Genomic DNA, 10634 nt, shown 5'->3' with positions numbered 1-10634 from the left:
CCGTGATGCGCACTCCCTTTTTGAAGTTGCAGCGCTGTTTGAGAGCTGCCATGACCTCTTCAGCCAAAGTGGCCGGCGGATTGAGTGCTGATCCTATATGGATGGTAGCAACGATGGATTTACCTCGCAGCCTCGCTGCCTTCTCTTCCATTCCAGAGATGCGGGAAATCACTATCTCGGCCACAACGGGCCGGATATCAGGCTCCCCGCGGCAAAATATCTCCTCCTCGAATCGGCGACAGCGACCGACGTTGTGGTACGGAGGTGGGTTAGTGCTCGCCATCGCCGCCTCCCATTCGTTTCTACACACCTACTAGCCGCAGCGCCGCCGTCCTCCGCCGATTTAGGGTTCTGGTCAGGATTTGGGTGAGAGTAAAGGAGAGCAAGTAGGCTCCACATGTAAGGAAAGATGACACTGGCCCCGCCTGTCATCTGAAGCCTCGTCCCACCTGTCATCCTTTGGCTCGGCCCACCTGTTATCCTCTGACCTGGCCCCAGCGGTCCGCCTTTCCTCGGCCCACCTGTCATTAACGATGACCGCCCCACCTATCAGGACGCACGGATGTGGCCCGCATGTAAGGTAACCAGACCCATTAAAACTGCGCGCTTGCACTGTCTCCTCGCAGCCCCACACGCCAGAAACGCGGCTCCGGCCCCACCTGTCAGCACTCCCCGCGGCCCACCCGTCGGAAGCAAACGGTCAAAGGGGCTTGTCCGTTAGCAGGTGCTCCGTGAGGGCATTTGCGAGGAATCAGAAAGCGAACAGGTCTAGAAGCGAGCATAGTTTTGAGGCCTGGGTATTCTTGAGTACAGCTAAGGGACGAAGGGCACAGAAATAAAAAACCCTTTAATTAATTCCTGTCTTAGTTCTATCCCTTTGTTTATGTTGTCGTTTTTAGAAATGCCTAAGGGTGTAGTTAAGACTTTAGATTTGTATAGAAAAATAATGTTTTGGCAAGAGGGAGATGGAAAGAGGAAAATGCATCTGGTTAATTGGCCAGCAATATGTCAGCCAAAAGGTCAGGGGGGCATAGGGATAGCTGACTTGGATGTTATGAATATTTGTTGAGCTCTTTTACGGTATCCCGGATTTAATATGAACCGTTTATTTGTCCCGATCTAATGACTATCATTGCTTGGTACTTCATCTCAATCCCACGGAGTACTGGGTGGAAAAACCAGGGAGTACCCCGAATTGGATGGCAAACTTGTAATTACGTTTGAACCTGACGTCCTTGTGATTTTGATTTGCAATTAAGAAAAAAAAAAGAAAAATGGTTATTCGGTCTTCCTTCTCGATCTCGATCTGGCGGAGGGGACGAGGGGCGGCCGCGCCGGCTGAGGGATGGAGGGGCGAGGGGCGGCCGCCAGAGCTCGATGTCGCCCCGCTCCTCCATGCCGCGCCTTTCCCCGCCCCCGACGAGCCGCAGCGAGTGCTCCCAGAGCTCCGCCTGCACCCCTGCCCGACCTGCCCGCCGCCGTGCTCGAAGAAGATGGCCGGCTCTGCCGAGTGCCGCTGGCTGCCCCATGCTCCGCCCCGACGAAGCCTCCCGCCATGGCCTTCGTCTCAGGGCTGTCGTCTCCATGGCCGTGGTCTGCATCGAGCCTGCCATGCCCTCCCCGCGCCGCACCAGATGCCGCCTAGCCCCCAGCAGCTAACCTCGCCCTCCACGCCGTCCGGCGTCGCCGCTTCCTCTGCCCCGCCCTTGCACGCGCCGCCCGCTGATCTGCTGCCCGTGCCCCACGCCCGCCCATGGTCTTCTTGGATGTGGATCGGGATGTGCAGGAGCGCGAGCATGGCGGCGGCGTGGGCGCGGCCCGTGGACTCGGCGGTGAGGTGCGTACCGAGCCAGAGCCGCTTGCTTGCCGTGTGCGCCCGGGACGCGCACCTCGCACACCCAACGGCCCGCGGCGCCGCGGTGGCGCACGCAGCGGTACACCGGGTGGCGCGTCTCCTTGAACTTGGTGCGCCCCGCCGGGTGCTTCGACCACACCGCTAAGCCTTCTTGCCTGCCGTCGTCGTGCGACGAGGAAGAAGGTGAGCTGTCTGGGATTGCTCGCTCGCCACTTCGGTGCATGAGGTGAGAGTGTATGTTCTTAGTCTGATGGTTAGGTGAAATGCAGGAAGTTCGCAGTATACGAAATGAGTGATGGGCTGTGACCTGTAAGGACCGTGAAGGTGACAAGTCTTTTTGCGCTGGCTTCTTGAAACAGGTTAGCTAATATTGGATCATGTCACTTCTGTACAAATATGGCATTCCTTCTGTGATCATGGTCATTATCTGCAATTGGTTAATTTTAAAGTAGCGTGTATGTGTTGCCGCATGACATTTGTTGGTATGGAAGTAATTTCTTATGCCCTTTGTATTTGAAACTGAGATTCTATGAGGTGCAGAGTATGTCAAATTTCCTAGAATTTTGGTGTATGCATAATTAATGTCCTGATTAAGCAAGGTCAGAAGATGGAAAACGAAATCTGGTCCATAGTTTGAGAAATATAATGCATCCACTGTCAGTTCTGACTTCGTTGCAGAGTGAAATATGACCATACTCACTGAACTCCCATTCTATAATTTGATACCATGGACTAAATTTTAGTCAGCAAAATTTGGATGGCATGAATTAAGTTAGCTCAATATCCTGGTCACCACGTGTAAAACCAGATTGAAAAATTCTCACCACGTGGCATGAATTAAGTTAGCTTCTCCAAGTGGAAAGAATGAACTTGTGAAGCACTAGACCGAAATATTGCACAACTTTATGCACATGATTAGATGAAAATGACAAAGATATGAAAATAATACTGTAACACCAGCAGGCAATGATTCGAAATGTTTAGGTCTACATTGAAGAATAATTATGGAGTCTAACAGCACCGGACAAATATGATAAAAGAAGGAGACGAACTATATTTATGGCCTAACAGAAATATAGGACTACTTGCTATAACAGACGCATATCTATGATTCAGAACTATCACTGCAGACTGGAATTTCTTCTTCACTTTCTCGCATTTGCATATCCCTGATCTTGATTTTGTTCAGCACACTGTAGAGGATGTCACATGGTAGCTGCCTCCTGAAAATTTCCATATCTTTCTGCATATGTATAGTAAAGTAGTTAAACATGGATCCAAGGATGAAATTTACAGTGCATGGAGGAATAATATTTGAATCTTCACCTGTGAAAATCTCTTGGACAGCTTGGATCCCGACCATAGTTGTATGTACTTGATGACAAAAAGGCCACATGATGTCCTGAATGAATTAATTAGGATTTTATTCGTTGAATCTATAAAAAGAAGATTAGACATTGGCGATGAATGTACATACCCGTCTTTCTGCCTTGGCACATGGTTGATATTTACGTGCTCCCATGAATTAACATTTAAGTCTGGCCACCTATTAAATCTGTCCACTTCCTTGGAACTATCTTTGGCCATCCTTAAATACATCTTCATCCCTTCCAGCTGATAATGGTTTGTTCAAGTGGTTAATGTACAATGTTAAGTGTGTGTGTGGGTGGGGTGGGGGGGGGGGCAAATAATAAGTTTACAGTATCTCGTAGTTCCTTATTTGGGCCATGACCTTTTATTGAGTTCAGTATCTGAATTTGTCTTCTTCGTGCATTCACGACCGCTAGGTACCAATGTAACCCCGCGTTAAGAGGCAGGAATATCTGCATGAAGATTGACGTGAGTCTCGAGAGGAAATAAATATATATATATATATATATAGACACATAAATATGTATGGAATAGGAATTCTGTTGTACCATGTCATGCAACAGCCATTCAATTGCCAAATCTATATAGCGGCGTCTTTCAGTCCGTCCCATGGATGAGTCATAATGTTTTTTATCTGAAGACAGTTTTCGCACAATATGAGTAATCTCCACGAGGACTCTTCCGTCATCCCTTTCATCGATCATGTTCTGAGACCGATGATGAAAGATGGCCACATCAATGATCTAGTATTTGATGCAAGACAATACAAGTTAGAATATGTCATAATCCAGAATTAAGAAAAAAAATATACAACTCTTACGTCGTCACCCAGATATTTCTTCACAGAATCTGTTGGATAATGTACAGTTAGGCATTCTAGTAATTTCTTTGTAATTGTGACACTCTCTATGATGGCCAAAGCCCGGGTATCTCTTTGCTTGTTTACCCAAGAAAGTGTCTCATCCACATCATCTGCATTACGGATATGAAGAACAATTACAAGTTATAGAATGTGTTATGATTTGAAACAAGGTATTTGCCAGATAGTAGTACACACCATTTTTTTCCTTTTCTTTGCGGCGTTCCTTCTTGGCGTGATCATAGTAGCAAAATTCTGTTTTTTTGAAGGACGATGTTGATTTCCTCCCTGATGGGCCACGCAGCCGCTTGGCAATACTGTTGCCTTTGCCTTCACCATCTTCGTCCCTTTCCTCGTCGTCATCTTTGTCCGTCTCATCATGGATATTCGTGCTGTGAGGACCTGTGTGCCATTTACACTCGTCCCCGACTTGACAATATGTTTTCTATAATACAATAGAATCGCAGGTTAATCTGTAACATATGGAAACTGGTAGAATTAATGACTTGTAAATTTACCTCAGTCTGTGTGAAGGGAATATCAGGGAAAACAAAACCCTTATCCTGCATAGAAAATAATTGTTGCTTGTAGCCATATGAAGATGTTTAAGATAATAATTGCATTATATATGTTCATAAGTGTGTGAATAGGATAGACCTCCAAGCCGTGGAGCAAACGGAGTACTAAATTCCCTAGCTGCTTCACATTGTGTTCAGTGTCGGCCATACTATGTACAAGTGGCTCGAACCACTTGTTTTCATAAACGTAGTCATTGTGAATGTATTTATTCTCCAAAGCTCCTAGGCGATGAAGAATTTGTTTAAGTATACTTTGATCCTACATAAACTTATAAAGATGAGTCATAATACAATTTGTATTTGTAATATGCAAAGCGTAGGTTCTCAGGTTCTTCCAGTTGTGCATACATGAACATGGTTGGTGCTGTAGACGGGTCTGTGCAGCACATATTCTGCATCACTTGTAATATCTTGGATAATCTAATATGAAATAAAAAATTAATGGTTAGTTTGTGCAAATAACGAACGATCATATGATATATACTTGCAATGAACATTTAGCAAATCGTTTGCATACATCTCCATCTCCGAAGTTGGCCTTCGTTCTCTGTGCCACCTTTGCTTCAGTCCAATGTCGAATCAGTGGTTTTTCACGCTGAGAATAATTGACCTCTATCCCATGTTTTGCTATGTTGACATAAATTTTTTCCCAGTACCAGACATGCAATGCACCAGAAGGAAAAAATCAGATATGTAGCAACACTTGTTATAAAATGAACTTAGTACTGATTTGTTCTTACTTGTAGTAGAGATAGGCTGCCGCAGAGGTTTGTTTGTCTTTTCGTCTTGTATTGCCTAATGTTCTCCATGAGATGATTTAGTGTCAGCCTAGCCCAATTCACTTGTTTGATGTCGTTGACATCCAACATGAGCTTTAAATAGTCAGAGCTCACAGTTGCTTTTGTGGTTGGGCACATGTGCCGGCATATGGCGCACAAAAGAAATCTTCTAACGAAATGTTCGTCCGTGCTTCCTTTGTTTTCTTTAATTTGTTCCACGAGTCCTTTGAAAGTTATCGACCCTGTTGTAACATCCCAATTTTCAAAATCCTTCATATGCATTGCATATCATAAGCATCATGTCACCCTTGCATTTGAACACCTTGAAAACCCAAGTTTTTGCCCAGAAAACCCTTTTAGAGAAATGCCTTTATTTGATTTTGGTCGTTGATCTTGCTCTTGAGTATTTGCATTTTAACCCATGAGGTATTGCGATAAAAAGGGATTTAATGCATATATAGAACTATCCCATAAAATGGCTTTTGAAAGTATTTTGAAAAATAATTTGTTTCGATAGCCTAAGGGCCATTTTATAGGCAAATGTATTTTTAAATATTTTATTTTGAGAAAATTATTGTTCCAAAAGTTAGATCATATGAAAATATGATTTTACAAATTTTGTTGCATTTTAGTTGGAGTGATTTAGAGCTTCGAGTCAATTTTAAGGTTCAAAAACAGAAAATAAATAAAAGAAAAGGAAAAACCGAAGAAAACCGGTCAAACGGGACCGAACCGGCCGAACCGGTCGAACCGGACCGGACCGACCGGCGCAGCCCAGCCCGAGCCGCTCGCTTACACTGACCGGTGGGACCCACGCGTCATCTTCAACCTCCGTCCGAGAAATCCGGCCACGCACGTCCGCGAACTTCCCAAGACTCCACCTCCGTTTTCTTCGCGCACAAACCACCAAATCCGAAACCCCGCCCGTCAAATCGAAGCCCTCGAACTCCTCTTCCACTTTTCCCAAACCCCACGTCCAATTTCGCACCGGTTAGAAAGTAATTGCTCGCCGGAGTTCATTGCTGCCACCGCCGTTCTTCGCGTTTCTCCGCCGTTCCGGTGAGATTCTCCCCGCGCCACTCCCCTAGCCTCTCTCCTCTCCCCGTCCCAAACGCCGTGACGCGCTCGCCTTTGCGTTTGGCCGCCACCGCCGCCTCCGGCCGCCCGCGCCGGCCATCTTCCTCAGCGCCGGCCGCCGCCCGCTCGTCGCGCCGCCTCCCGTCGCCGCCCGCGCCCGGCGGCCCCGCGAGCGCCGCCCTCGCGCCCCGCCCGCCTCCGCCTCCCGCTCCGCCTGGCCGCGTCGCCACACCGCCCGCGCGACCCGCCTGGCCGCGCCCCGCGCTCGCGCCGCCGCCCCGCGCGACCCGCCCGCGCCGCTCCGCCCGCCCGCGCCGCCCGCCGCCGCCGTCCGGCGAGCTAACCCCGCCGGCCGAAACCCTAGGTGCCGGCCAATCGCTTGCTGCCACGTGGCGAGATTTTTTTATTGTTATTTATTTTATTTTAATTCGGTCGAATTAGATAATGCACTTTTGCAGAAAAGCCCCTGCAACTTCAAAGCATCATATCTTTCAAACCGTTTGTCCAAAAATTGTGTTCCGCACCTTTCTGGAATCGTCACAACGTGTAGAATATTTTAGCACTGTTTAAATTCAGTTTTGAACAACTTAGACAGTAGCTATTTTCAGAATGGTTGAATATGGTTTAAATTTCAAATGAATTGTTTGAAAATAGTTTTGAGCATGTTAGCTTGCTATAAAATTATTTAAACTTGTTCTCTGTCCATTAAGACCAGAGAAGAAATTATTTTGTGTATAATCATGGCATACAAGTTAAATATTGCTTTATGTTGCAAAAGCCACACAATCTTTTAATTTAAACCCTACCCTTGTTTCACGCATAGTATTTACCTCTTGGATGTTGTATACTCTGTCCAAATCATTTGAAAAAAAATTCAAAACCGAAACGAAACTTTGTACTTTAGAAGTAACCTTTGTGTGCCTCATCATAGCATATGCATCATGGCATGGCTTTTGTATTGAATGTTGTGTTTATTGTGTGTGTTCCTTTTATTTTAGATTGTGTGGAGTGTATTCCTTGTTGTTGCGAAGAGTGCGAGAATTACCACAACCTTGGACGAGGCAAGTTCACTTTGATCATACCCCATTATTATTGTTGTTTTAAAATACTTATGCATTAGTGTTGTTGGTAGAGATGCATTGATAGGACTATTACTCGTACCTCTATGCTAGCTATAAATCCCAGGTAGTATAGTTTACCCTCGCCATTGCCTTACTACCAAATTGCCATCGATTGTAGTTGAATGCTAAGTTATGGTAGTATCGTGGGGGAAATAACTACACTATGATATTGTTATGCCTTTGGCTATATGAAAAGTTTTTGTTAGATGTAAGGCAAAACAACTAATTCAATGAACCATCCTGGGTGGGCTGCTTTGAGGATTTTGAGGATTAGCGGCGTCAGGTCCATTTCTATGGGTCCCTCTGAGTCGAGTTCCTGTGGATTCAGGAATGGATCGTCCATGGACGTCTCTCCCGTGGATTCGGGGAGCGCCTACGTTGCAAATGTGGAATGCCACCTGGGGTAACCGAGACTGGACTAGTTTCCTATTTAGAAGCTTCTAGTACAACCACAATGCTATGTGGGCTCTGGCGAGACAAGAGTAAGTTGTATGAACCTAAACCCGAAGAATTGTACTGAGGTAGCCGTGTAGGGGGAGCGTGATTCTCTCGTGATTTAGGGAATTACCTCTTAAAATCTCGTAATCGATGCCGTTGCTACTCTACCCTGAGGACAGCAAGGGATTAACACGTCGGTTTCTTGTGGGAAATGTGTACAAACTCTCGAGAGCATCAAAACTAAGTACTTAGCCGTGTCCCCGGCAACGGACAATTTGAGCAACTAGATGTGGAGCTGTAAGGAAAGTCTCACTCATTCCAATTTCTTAAATAAAATGAATGGTTTGAACAGGGTAGGAGCACTTGAAGAATCCACTTCAATGTACTCTAGGTTAATAGAAGCATGGGTGTGTCTACCCCGTGTCCATCAGTTAACATTGCTATAACATTCCTTTGTAGTAGGATAATTTATGTTCTGCTTCCACGCAAACACCCTGAACTCCACTTTGCCACATTATGCATATACTTGATAGGCTCTGTTATAACTCCTGGTGAATTTTGCCAATACATTCAATGTATTGACCCTAGTGGCTGCATCGTTTAATAATGCAGGAAGCTCCGACGACGAGTAAGATGTACGTTCTGCTTGTTTGGGTTACAGGCTTACATTCCAACACGCTCTCACAGTGGTGTTGATGTGCCTTTGTATCTTCCGTTTTCCGCTGCTAAACAGTTCTTTTATTTCCAGCTAACCCTTGAGGTTATGCAAGTTGTAAGTACCTTTAATTTCTGGATGATTCGTTGTAATATTGAGACCTTTGTTCTATGATATTACATCTTGAAACTGTGTGTGCTAGTGAGTCGATCCAGAGACTAGCACTAAAGCACAGAGATCGAACCCTTGTACGGGGGCGGTCGCTTCACCTGTGGTATCTTTGTAAGTATTAAATAGTTCCTGCTGTTTTTTTCTTCTTTGAGCCTCAACCTTCTCGTCTTTATGTTTGGCTTTCACATCTGGGGTCTCTCCCTCATCTGGAAGGTCTAGGATGTGTACTACATCCTTTAACACCATCCTTATCTTAGTGTCGTTGATGATGAATGCATCATCTTCAACACTGTAGCTATCTGCCACCTCCATGCAGGCTTTCCTGCGAATTTGGACATTCGGTATTTGTAAAAGCCCTCCCAGATTGTAGCTTGCAATTTCATCTTTCTGTTTCTTGTCCAAGCTATCGATCACTTCATACATGGCTGTTGGACTACAAGCCACTGTTTCCTGCAGAACAAGGGATTACGCATATAAGATTTTCACATATATATGATTTGTAATGACTAGTGATGTATGATATGAACCTTGGCTTTAGATATTGTTTTGCTTAACGCGGGAGTTTTGGGCTCAGATGAGGGAGATTGGTCACTGGAGGGAGATGGATCCTGATGGAAGACAAAACACAGGTCAGAAAAACACAGAGCAAATATATTTTATACTGTTCATGTACTGGTTTTGAAGTTAAAATTCGGATCATGCTGACCTTGTTTGTTGTTGCAGATTTCTTGCTCTTCGTCGGAGGGAAAAAGTTGGTCTCCATTGGCGGCGGCGGCCGGGAACAGAACGAAAGATTAGCTACGAGGCGGCGGCGGCCGGGAACAGAACGAAGATTAGCTAGATGGCGGCGGCCGGAAAGAGAACTCAAGATTCATTTGCTGCCCGGATCAGAACTAAAGATTGTATATATATAGAGACCGGAATACCAGATTTGATGTATCGTAACTGCCTAATATATGGTGCAACTTAGAAAAATAGCATGTCACGTATACTGGCCCTTTGGTGTTGGAAAAATATCTTATATTTTCGGGCGCGGGGGCTATACTCGTCACGTACTCTGGGCTTGTTGTATCTGTTCCTGCCTATATGCTTTTGTGGCTAGCTTGTAGATAGACGCCTGCACATCAAGAGATAATGGTTCGTGGCGCACGAGGGTCTCTGGCGGCCGCCGCCGCTCGTGCTGCCGGAGAAGAAGGCTTTCGTGCCTGTATATCAACTATATGCAGGAGGATATGAATGTATTACTGGAATTGTTATTGCATCGAAAGAGAAACTCTGTATAAACAGCCAAGTCAGAGGGAATTAAAAACTGCTGGTTCACTCTGCTCTCAAACGAATGAAGAAATCATTAGAAGCTGCGCCTATCAATTATGTAATGTCTTTTGCTCGAGAACTGACAATCTGTCGACGCATTACATTCATATCCTGCTGCATACAACCGACAAATAATTAAACCAAAAATGGATAACTTCATTCATTACAGACAAAGATGCATGTTCCTGCTTTAATCTCATAAGTTTTACAATCAATACTTGGGCGTATACATGATGTATTTTCTACTCTAGGGGGCTACAAAACTTGGTGCATAGTGTTTCAGTCCCTGCCATAGCATCAACCTGTTCATCTGTCATGTTCTCAGTATACTGTACATTTGCCATTTGCTGAATCAGTTCCTGCATGGTTTATCATTTTAAAACATCAGATTCATGCAATTCCTAGGCACCAAGGTA

The 10634-nt window shown here is 45.3% G+C and overlaps 1 long non-coding RNA gene across 2 annotated transcripts; it reads left to right on the top strand.

The window, feature by feature from the left end:
- The first annotated feature begins 1265 nt into the window (after positions 1-1265).
- On the top strand, positions 1266-9962 carry LOC106866241. Of its 2 annotated transcripts, none has more exons than XR_001406328.2 (4): positions 1266-2038; positions 2125-2214; positions 9479-9533; positions 9628-9962. It is a non-coding gene; the product is annotated as an uncharacterized LOC106866241 (long non-coding RNA). The 2 variants fall into 2 exon arrangements; XR_001406327.2 differs by having other exon boundaries at positions 9443-9533.
- The last annotated feature ends 672 nt before the right edge of the window (positions 9963-10634 follow it).

The sequence above is a fragment of the Brachypodium distachyon genome, chromosome 2, assembly GCF_000005505.3.
Source record: "Brachypodium distachyon strain Bd21 chromosome 2, Brachypodium_distachyon_v3.0, whole genome shotgun sequence".
NCBI classification, from domain to species: domain Eukaryota; kingdom Viridiplantae; phylum Streptophyta; class Magnoliopsida; order Poales; family Poaceae; genus Brachypodium; species Brachypodium distachyon.
The sequence above is the reverse complement of the archived record's forward strand: the minus strand, read 5'-3'. Positions and strand labels throughout refer to the sequence as shown.